This window comes from Rhipicephalus sanguineus, chromosome 6 (assembly GCF_013339695.2).
Source record: "Rhipicephalus sanguineus isolate Rsan-2018 chromosome 6, BIME_Rsan_1.4, whole genome shotgun sequence".
Classification (NCBI taxonomy): Eukaryota; Metazoa; Arthropoda; class Arachnida; order Ixodida; family Ixodidae; genus Rhipicephalus; species Rhipicephalus sanguineus.
In genome coordinates, this window is record NC_051181.1 from 39,368,702 (window position 1) to 39,379,101 (window position 10,400).

Genomic DNA, 10,400 nt, shown 5'->3' on the forward strand with positions numbered 1-10,400 from the left:
TTCCCGATTTCTCGCACGGCGGCACGCAATTCCGTGCAGTATCGCCGAACTTACGGTGGTACCAGCACAGCTACCGCTGTTCTGTAGCATGCCGCCGTATGCTTTGGCTTCCGCTTGACTGTAGTGCCGCGACGGTTTCGGCGAGGCGGGAAATTTCCTCACGAATCTCCAGCAAGGCGGGGGAGGGCGAGGCTTCGGCGAGCACTGTGGCAACTGCTGGCGTGGTGACGGCCATGAGTCGGTCAGCCATTTCGGCGATCTTGGAAACGTCCGTCTTTCCGGAGGCCGTGACGCCTATCCGCACGGTTGCGGGCAGTCTTTGAAGGAAAAGCTCTTGCACCAGGCGACTGCCGAGACCTGCTGTGCAGCCCGCTAGTTGCTGCATGTGGCGCAACACTTGGTTGGGTCGGCGGTCGCCCAGTTCGGTCTCGCGTAGCAGCTGCTGCAGGCACTCCGGCTCCGAAGGGGTTAGACGGCGAATCAGCGTCTCTTTGAGCGCTCGATAGGCATCTTCGGCTGGTGGGGCAAGCAGAATGTCGCGCACCACGCTCGCTGTGGCAGGTGGAATGTTGGCCACCACGTGGTGGTACTTGGTGTGGTCGGCGGTGATGCGGCGGGCGGAGAACTGCGATTCTACTTGGGCGAATCAAAGTGCTGGGTCGCTGGTCCAAAAGGGAGGAAGCTTCACGTCTAACACAGTTACTGTCGGGCTGGCGACGGCGTCGTGGTGTTCCATGTTCGGGGACTACTACGGGTACGCGTGAGCGACGCAGAGACGAGGCGTGTGGTTGAGTCTCGGTACCAACTGGTTTTATTTCTCAGCGAACTGGTTTCCCTTCTCTCCCTCTCCGCGCCTCCTTCGTGCCTTTGTTCAACACCCTTTGTTACGGCGCAGAGGGAGGAAAGGGAATATCGTTCTCCCTCACGCTGGCAGCTCCGCGGCGCACTTAGAGTTCACCACAAAGCTACTCGCCGCATCTGTTGTAGCTCTGGGGCGACGTGGTTACGAAGAACACTCACACGGCAAATACGCACGCGCACACGCGGTACAGCAAGCGGTTCGGCAGTGACAGCGTGAGCCGTCTAGGTGGTGCGCTGCACGCGACTAGCCAGGAAACGATCGGCTTTATGCGGCGGCGTACCGCGTTTCATTGAAACTGTGTCAGTTTTCGTTTATAGAATGTGCTACAGACGCGTACAAACATTTGGCCGAAAGCCGATACTGTCTTTTCTGTCCCTTTGTCAGTTGCTGCGTATCCCGGACCCTCTAATAGTTTCGAAATGCTCATTGGTGTCGCCATCGTCGCTATCCGACGGTCGTGCGCGAGTGCCAAAATCTTTTCTGCGCGTTGGGAAAAAAATGAAAGGCGTTGTGGTGGGTACTTTATGCAATATTTATATGCGACTGTATTTATTTCTTTGTTGGTGGCTATCCCGCGCGTCAGGAGATGCAAATATGTACTTTGTGGTTAATGCGTATTACCGCTTAGTGCGGGGTTATGCCGCGTTCCCGGCAGCTACGTATTCACGAGGTTTCAGTGGATTAGAATGTCCAAAGAACCGGGCGTTGCTGGTGCGCATCGTCCAAGCAATCGGCGGCGCTATCGCTCGCGTCTCGCGAGCCACGCAACGTCTACGTTTGCGTTGCCAGCGCGTACACGTCCTTAGTCCTTGTTAGATACGGCAACTCGTCATTCAGTGCATTGTCCTGAGCATTCTCCTGCGGCAACATTGTCGTTACGCACACTTGACCGCCTGCCACAAGCAAACTGGGGGGGTTGTGTTGTGGGGCTCGCCCAGGGGCCAATCCGGTGAGGCCTTCTGGTCTCGGCGAGCCCCCGCTTCGCAATCCCCCTCTACACACTACCACTGTCGCGGCGAAAACCGTGGTGCCAACCTGTCTGCGCGGTGTTGTTTCCTGCTGCATCTGAGGCCCATCAACTTCGCCACACCTGCCACCTACCCGCCCACTTCCTAAGCAACATTTTATCCTTGGCAAAATGTCGGCCGGACGTCGCTGGCCAACTGCACTGTCGTTGGCCCAACCCTGGCACCCAATGTAGGGCCAGTCTCAGGGATTGACATTGGCCTCATGTGGGCCTGCGTCGGCACCCAATGTAGGCCCGTCCACCGTGGTCGACGAGGCCGAGTGCATGCCGCTCGCGGGTTGACTAAGGCCCGACCTTACATAAGCGTCGATTTACCGACGGCCGTAGGTCGGTTGCGGACGTTTCTCGCAAGTATTGCTCTGCTTTTTTTTTTGCGTGTGTTCTAACAAAAGGCATCAATTGTTTTTCTGGTGTGCTGGTGCGTGTCGTATTTAATCTCAACGGGCAGTTTATAGAGGCGTTTAACTCTATCTGAATTACGGGCACAGTGCACATGTGAGACGAAATTAAACGCCTCTAATGGTCTGCACTTGTTAACGTGTTAATAAACGTCACACACAATAAAAGAAACGTGAATGTAAGTTTTCTCTCTTTAGATCTTTATTTTGAAATTGTTAGATGCACTAATTTTCCATGCAACATTGTTCGCACGGAGCGTTTGCATCAGCCCATGTGCAACGCAACCGTAGAGTCCATGTGATCGCTGTGTGATAGCGCTGACATATATACAAGACGGACGGCATTCCTCTTGGATCGACTGCCTTCTCTAAGCCAGTTCTCGTGCTCTTGGCCCAGAACACGTACGCAGATGCGACGTTTTACCGTCGAGATGTGAGACTCGCATTGTTCTTCTGTCGCGAAAAACTGAAAGAAACAATGAATAATACTGTGAGAAAGGTAGACTATTCACTTGACTAGTTTCACGGTCATGTCGCGTCTTCAAACTCTATTCACACAACTAAACAAAATAATTTTGTCGCTGCACGAATGAGAAAAACACTGCACTTACAATAAATGCGAGTGTGCTGAAATTCTGAGAAGTGCTTCAAGCTCTACAGCGCACAAACTACATAACATGAGGAGACAGGATGGATCGAGGTTTTCGTTGTTGACTCGTAATGTCACTGGAAAAGAAATGGTACAATAAATAGATTAATGAGAACGCAATCTTACCTTCAAAGCGGCCGCGGGACTCGCATATTGTGCTGCCGGAATTTACAGCACACCTGCGACCAAATTAATGTGAAAAGCGAGTGCGTGTGACTTTTGTAACCAAGCGTGCATGTTACGAGAGTTTTCAGTTGGCCGGACTAGCGCGGCGTGCTATCCACTCTACAGTCCTTGTTGCAGTGTTCCCTAGAGAAAACGGCAAAATAGGTCACGGTCTTACAATAAGATGCCACAATTGAATAAAAACGAAGTCTTGGGTCCACGGACAAATATAACCGCCGTTCGCCTGAACATTTGTGATCTGTCAGCTAGAAGAGACGACCAGATTGACGCATCAATTGTGCAAATAAAATTTTATTTTGTCGCTAGACGAAACTGCATGCGATACACCGTGAGGAAATAGAATGCCACTTAACGAGTTCGCTTCAAATCCTCGGCAGCGGGAGACGGCCGCGCGCCCCCAGGATCAAGGCAAACGAAATGCTTCTGAGTGCTTGCCCGTCTGTGTAGTGTTTCAGCACGTCCTCGCTCGAAAGAGCTACGATTTGGCGGGAACTCACGCACGCTACGGAGCTTGCTACCCTCCCCAACGCTGTGACCAAAAAAAAAAAGCGAGAGGCCGGGGGTGCGCGCTCCGCCGCACGCCCCGCCTCCCTCGTAACACGACGGAGGCCCGCACATTCCGTTCCTCCTTTCAGGTCTTGTCATTCATTCTGGGAGAGGGATGTGATGCATGTAGCGTGCGCGTTGGTGTGCTTTGTCTCCATTGCTGATACCACAAGGCCCCATATCGCCACTTTTTTTTTTTTTTTTCGGAGGAACGCTCGTGCTGGTTTTGAGTTCTGTCTGGTGAGCAAAAAAATTCACAGCCTATCCACGGGTGAATGAAGAAGAGCTTGGGCGAAGCTCCTAAAGCAATCATGGTTACACCGTGAAATCTTCAGTGGTTTCGCCCAGCTGTAATCAAAGCGATAGCCCAGTACATCATCAAAGACGTGACAAACACTATATATTTATACAAGAAATTTTATTAATCGTAAGTGGTTGCTAGACGTGGCTTCCGTTTCCCCTTCATTATAACGGCTTTATGGTCGGTGAAGTGAAGGATCGGTGATGGGTCCTAGTGGGATGTTTGCAAAGACGAAGTAGTGGGCAGTTTGCAAAGGATCGGTGATGTGTCGTAGTGGGATGTTTGCAAAGACGAACTAGTGGGCAGTTTGCAAAGGTGGTTACGCCGGACAACGGAGACGTGACAAGGTTAGACTAAGAGGAGCTTCGCCCCTAAAAAAGGCGCGCGAAATTTCACTGAAGCACATGCCTAAACGTTTTAGGGCAGCGCTAATGCGTCCAAGAAGCGAATAGAATTTGAATTGAACCATTTTCGTTGTTAACGCAAAATATCGTTGGCACCCTAACATTAAAAAAAATTGACATGAAAACCATAAACTGAGCATCAAGTACCAATGTTAAAACTCGTCAGAGTGTGCGGACTATCGAATTCTGGCTCTGCAGGCGACGTATAGCTTGCGACCGTTGAAATTATCGTATTTTACGCTAATTTTGTGTTTATTTTGACATAGATATTTTGAAATATTCGTATCAACGCATATGGGCTATTCCACCCGAAGACCGAATCAAGTATGAGGATATTCAATTCGATATTCCAAATGTTTAATATTCGCACACTTCTATATGTAACCATATCAGATGTCCTCCCTTCGTCATGCGGCTCGATCAGATCAATCATATATTTATATGCACGACCGTGCTAAACCGTGAGCACAGTGCTAGCGTTCCAGAAGTTCCGAGCTGTTCCACTTAAGCTCATAGAAAAGGCGGGGATCACAATTTTCGGTGGACAGTTCAAAATTGTAGATATTTTAAGTCTCAGCGCTACAGTATCACGATCACAATTAAATTTGTACTGGGCACTCGCATTCCCCATTTATTGATGTTGTTCAACCCAAATGCTTTGCGTCTAATGCATGCAAAGGCGGACGTTTTCTTGAGCTTCGAGCAGAAACCGTAAACGCTCAGTACACCTGAAAAACGCTCATGTCGTACCACTGTACATTGAGCATATGAGTGCTTCATAAGAGATAGGGCTTGAAATTGACTCATGAGAATGCGGCGGAGGATTCTCGGCGGTCCGATCGCTAAAGGCTGTGAAGTTTCTTGCGAAACAGGTGAAAAACTTCGACATTCAAATTCCGCATCCTAACCAACTCCGTAAATGTACCTTTTCCTAGTCAAATACTTAACGTGCACATCAGAAATATTCGGCTGGATTCGGGAAAACTGAGGCACTGCAAACATAGCTGTAGTGCTGGGGTTATTGATTTTAGAGCAGAACTGCAAATGCGACACCATTCTTAGACAAATAGACGTGTAGTAAGCTACAAGAACGCCAAATTTGAAGATCACTTCGCTATTCAGCTTTTCTAAGTTTCCTCCAAAATTTTACAGTCCGCGAGAACTCCATTTCGCACGTTTCGTGTGACGAAATTTATAACTTTTGAGCTCGCCATAAGGCAGCCAAAACATTTCCGATGGAAGGAAGATTGAATTAATTCACTTTCAATAAAGTTATTACTAATCGATGCAGTAATGTACATGGTCGGTTACAATCAACGTGTCATTTACAAACTATTTCAGTCAATTCTTACCGCAGCACAATGGACCATTGCGAGGCCACACTAAAGATAAATTCGCGTGATTGCACTTTCTTGTCCGTTATCCTGGTGGCAAATACATTGATCTCCAGAGTGTTCAAATCTTGTGATTTCTCAATGTTATAAAAATATTTTAACGATATGTCTCCGATCGAATAACTTCACAAGGCCGAACTCCAACTTCCATATTGATGTCATGCATGTGTAGCCAGCATCCAATTAATAGCTCTACTTCAGTTAGTTCAGCAACACTCGCTGTTATTCCTTAGCCGGAAGTTGACAATCTGAGGAAATTTCCCTTGCGTCTGTGGTTGACGGGCATTGCTGTTTTCCTTGTTTGACCAAAGGCCGTCATCTTTTTTGTAGCTACACTACATGACTTATTCCTCAACATACTACCCGAACGCGCTCGCGCTTGTTTGCTCGAAACATAAATGCTGAATTTCAAAGTAAAATTGTGCAGTGTTCAACTTGTCACTCGACCAGAGACGAATACTTTTCACCACCTCGCGTTATTTTGCTCTGTTTTCGATAACGGCGTTAAATTGATGAGCTTTGCTGACAAGTCCTGATCACTCTATGCAGCCGATGTAACGCTGGACAAATATATAAATCAATCTAACGGTGTCGAGCAGTGCACATGGTCCCATATGTGGTGCGTCAGCAAGGGATTTGATAATTAAGCTCTCATATGTGTAGAAACGTACGATGGGCTCACGTTGCGCAGCCTCTATAACTACAGTCAGCCACATACCGTCAAAGGGACGTGAAGCGTCTACTATTAGCAATGTAATTTTGTTACTTTTTTTTTTCGTTTTGCATGCGAGAAGAACCAACGGCGGCAGATTACCGCGAGGCACTAGCTATGAAGTTGTCTAACGAGTCTTAATTTCAGTAATAGAAATATAAAGCTACAGCGTCCAGTTTTAATTATGTTTAAGTTGCTCCCATTGATATTCATCATTCTGTAGAATAATGGAACTAGTAAACATTCTGTTAACATTGATCTAACAACAGCAGTGAGCGTTGCGCATTACCCGCCGCAAATGCTCCATTATGCGATTCTTTCATACGCCCAGGCAGCACGCCGTCATTGGACCAATCTCGGAACAATGTTGGTAAACATTGGTAGAAATATTGGTCCTGCGTTACTTTTGGGGGTTTGCTACACCTAAATGAGCATTGGTCCAATATTGGATGCCAATTATTCCCCAATAATGCATACCTGCCAAGTCTCCCGGATTACCCGGGAGACTACCGGATTTTGAACGTTTCTCCCGGTTGTACGGGTCATAGGTAAATCTCCCGGAAATCCAGTTTTGCCCCGCGCGTCCAGTGCTTTCTCCGGCCACATGAGCAAAGTTGTCTGGCCACGTAGTAGAAAGGATTCTTTTTTTTTAACGATGGTAGAAAGGTTCAACTCAGTTTCATTGCGCATGAAGTAGCTGTGCACGTTGCGCCGCAATCCAGCACTTAAAAGGGTAGCCGTTACCGACGTCTGTCGAGATAGCGCGTTCGCCAGCGCTCGCGACCGTCCCCGTCCCAACGGTGCCCCTTATGGTCCCTTGCCCGACGAAATAACTGGTAAGCAAGCGACGACAGGCCTCGCACGCGGAGCGATGTTATCGCACGTGCCCTTCGCGCGACGATGACGGCCGGGTCGTTTCATCTCTGCTTCAACCGAGTTTGTCCTTAGCGCTAGTGCGCTTTTACTCGCGCGTGAAATAGACGATGCGTAAGCGATGTTATCGGTTTGGACTCTGTACAGATCAGCGGCGACCGCAAAATCCCGCTGACAGTGTTCATATAATTGCTGTCGCAGTACCCCCCCCCCCCCCCCCCGCGGTTGGCATACTTTATACCCCCCGCTCCCCCCGTTGAGTAGATCTCCCGGATTCCATTCCTCCAAACTTGGCAGGTATGATAATGGCAAGGATGGCTGTAGCCAACATTGTCCGCCGTACGTATCGCCAACATTGTATAAATATTGGCAGCTCCAATATTTTTTGCCAGCCTTTATCGTTGGCTGCACCAGCGTTCTTTCATTTCCAGCGTTTAACGCTGGTTCTTGCCAGCCTTTTCGTTAGCTATGTCAATATCTTTACGACATTTTCCACTTAATGTGTAGTTTAACGTGAGGTAGATTTTTGTGCACGTAAATAAATGCATGTTGCTCACGCTTTTGCATTTAGGCAAGCAGCAGGAATAATCAGCGTACAAAAGCTGAGAGTACACACAAGTTTATTCTGCATGTATACATATGGCAAAGATACTGCAAGTTTTGAAAATAATTTCGCATTTCGCGCTTTGTTCTGCTGACCGCTTGCTGGCACATAACAGCTGCACAGAACCTACACTAATTACCTTGAATAACGCCCTTATATTAGAAATCGGGGAAACGAGACCACTCACAAACATACAGCCTCCCTAGGTGTTAGCGCTTATTTGATTTGTCAGTTCACCGAAGGTTCAAAAGGAAGTCAGTGAAAAGCGAAGCGTGATACAAAATGAAATAAATGAACATCTACACGTGAACAGACATTCGATACAGCCGAGATCCATAACCACCTTGAACTACCAGAAAGTTCATCGCCTCTTTATAATTAAAAGGTGACTGCGGCAAGAGCTTGAAAGTCTGCGACAACTTCACAACTAATAAAAATTTGTGTGTTACAAATCCATCATTTCTTTGCGCGAATCGAGCGGCGAAGGGCAAATGAAAAACGGGTGTTAAGCTGACGCACTACAACGCGAGAAAAGAACAAAATAGCACACGCAAATGCTGACAACATCGCTAAGGGCGAGAACTTAACGAACCTACTTCGAAGCGCACAATAAAGCCCACCACATCGGTATTCCCAAACTAACAAATTTAAAAAAATTATCCGGTAATGTAGACAATAATAAACGCAGCACACATTTCACTTACGAAAAACACGGAAAGTAAGATGCGACGAAGGAAAAAAGCGACTTACTGAACGCGATACGAACACAAAAATCCGGCAGAAAGTTTGTGAGTTGTCAGAACACATCGCCGCTCATCTGCGGATCGCTCTTCAAAAGTCAACAGTGGGCAGCTGCCTTCTCACTGTGGCATCGCCGTCGAATCTCGGTATCCGTAGAATCGTGGCGTCCTGTCTCGGTATCAGACTCCGTTTTTTCCCGATGACTGTCGACTGAATACTGAGGGGCGGGCGCCCGCCGATGCCGGGAGCCCGAACGAGGGAAAGTAACCACCACTGACTGAAAAAGAATAGCCGCCTGGCAGAAGGGGCCGAAGCGCGTACGCATATTCCGAGGTGCCGTCGTCTCCCGCCATCTCCCTCAACCCCCACCCCCTCGTTTTCAAAGGCATTGAAAGCAAGGAGCCGCGTTTGAACCGTCGTGGGCGGAGCAGCCGTCAAGTGACAAGTGTTTTATGACCAGCGACCACCGCGCTGCCCCACTGCTGCGAGGAGAGGACGTGAAATTCCTGAGCAAAACATGGAGCCGCGCTGCTTCTCCGGCCTCCCGTTCACCGAGAACATTTATTCAAAGTGAACACCAGGGGCGTAGCCAGAAATTTTTTTCGACGGGGGGGGGGTTCAACCATACTTTATGTATGTTCGTGCGTGCGTTTGTATCCCAGGTGAAAATTTGCAACTGGGAATGCAACTGGTCCCAGTTCAAATGGTTTATGGAACAATTCCCAGCGGGGACCAGTTGGGTCCCCACTGCAACTGGTCCCAGCTGATCCTAGTTGGGTCCCCACTGCAACTGGTCCCAGTTGCTTCCCCACTGCAGCTGGTCCCAGTTGTTTCCCCACTGCAGCTGGTCCCAGCTTGTCATTGTTTTTTGCCCGCTTGTCCTATTGTCCTTTTTTGCCCTATTAGAATTAGCCTTGAGTAAGTGTTTCATAGGTGTCCCGTCGTCATGCAGAAGGCCTGCAACATAGCAGCGCCCATGCAATGATAATCACAGTGGATGAATGAGGCATACGTTCAAATATATTTTCATAATCAAAACTACAAATGCTTATGATGGCCCTTCATGATGTCAGCGACCATTTTGCCAAGGCAACTATGTCTTGTGTCACTTTCTTCCGGGCAGCCGCAGCGGCACTCGAGGAAATGCCTCCAAAATTCTGAAAATAAATAGAGCCATGAAATCAGAAAAACTGTAACACTTCTTTATTGAACTTTAACTTTGATAGCAATGTGTACAAAGTTGGGGGTACAGTGAAAAATTATCTAGACCTGTGATTCACCGCACATGTTCACAATGTTGCGGAAGGCTGAGTGAAATATTCACACCCAACTGTGGATTATTGCGTAAAAGAACACAGCATATCTGCACAATTTTGCGGCAATCGAGGAAGGAAATTAGAAGAGAGGGCAAAAGAAAAAAAAATGAGTGGTGCCTTATCCTGTTTACATGCTTGCGTCCTGTGTTCTTTGAGATTCACCCAAGCATGAACTGCAAACTCGCCCAAGCTTATACATTGTGTGGTTAACACTGAATTACTGCAAACTATATTTCAATAATCACTTACAATCTGTATGGTTATCTTGTTCGGGATGGTGGTGACTGTTATGCATAGAGCATGCCACTAAATGTCAACTTAAAGATGGCATGAAGTAATTAAATTAAGCTATGGTAGATTCACGATGAGGCAGTCAGAAAGATATAA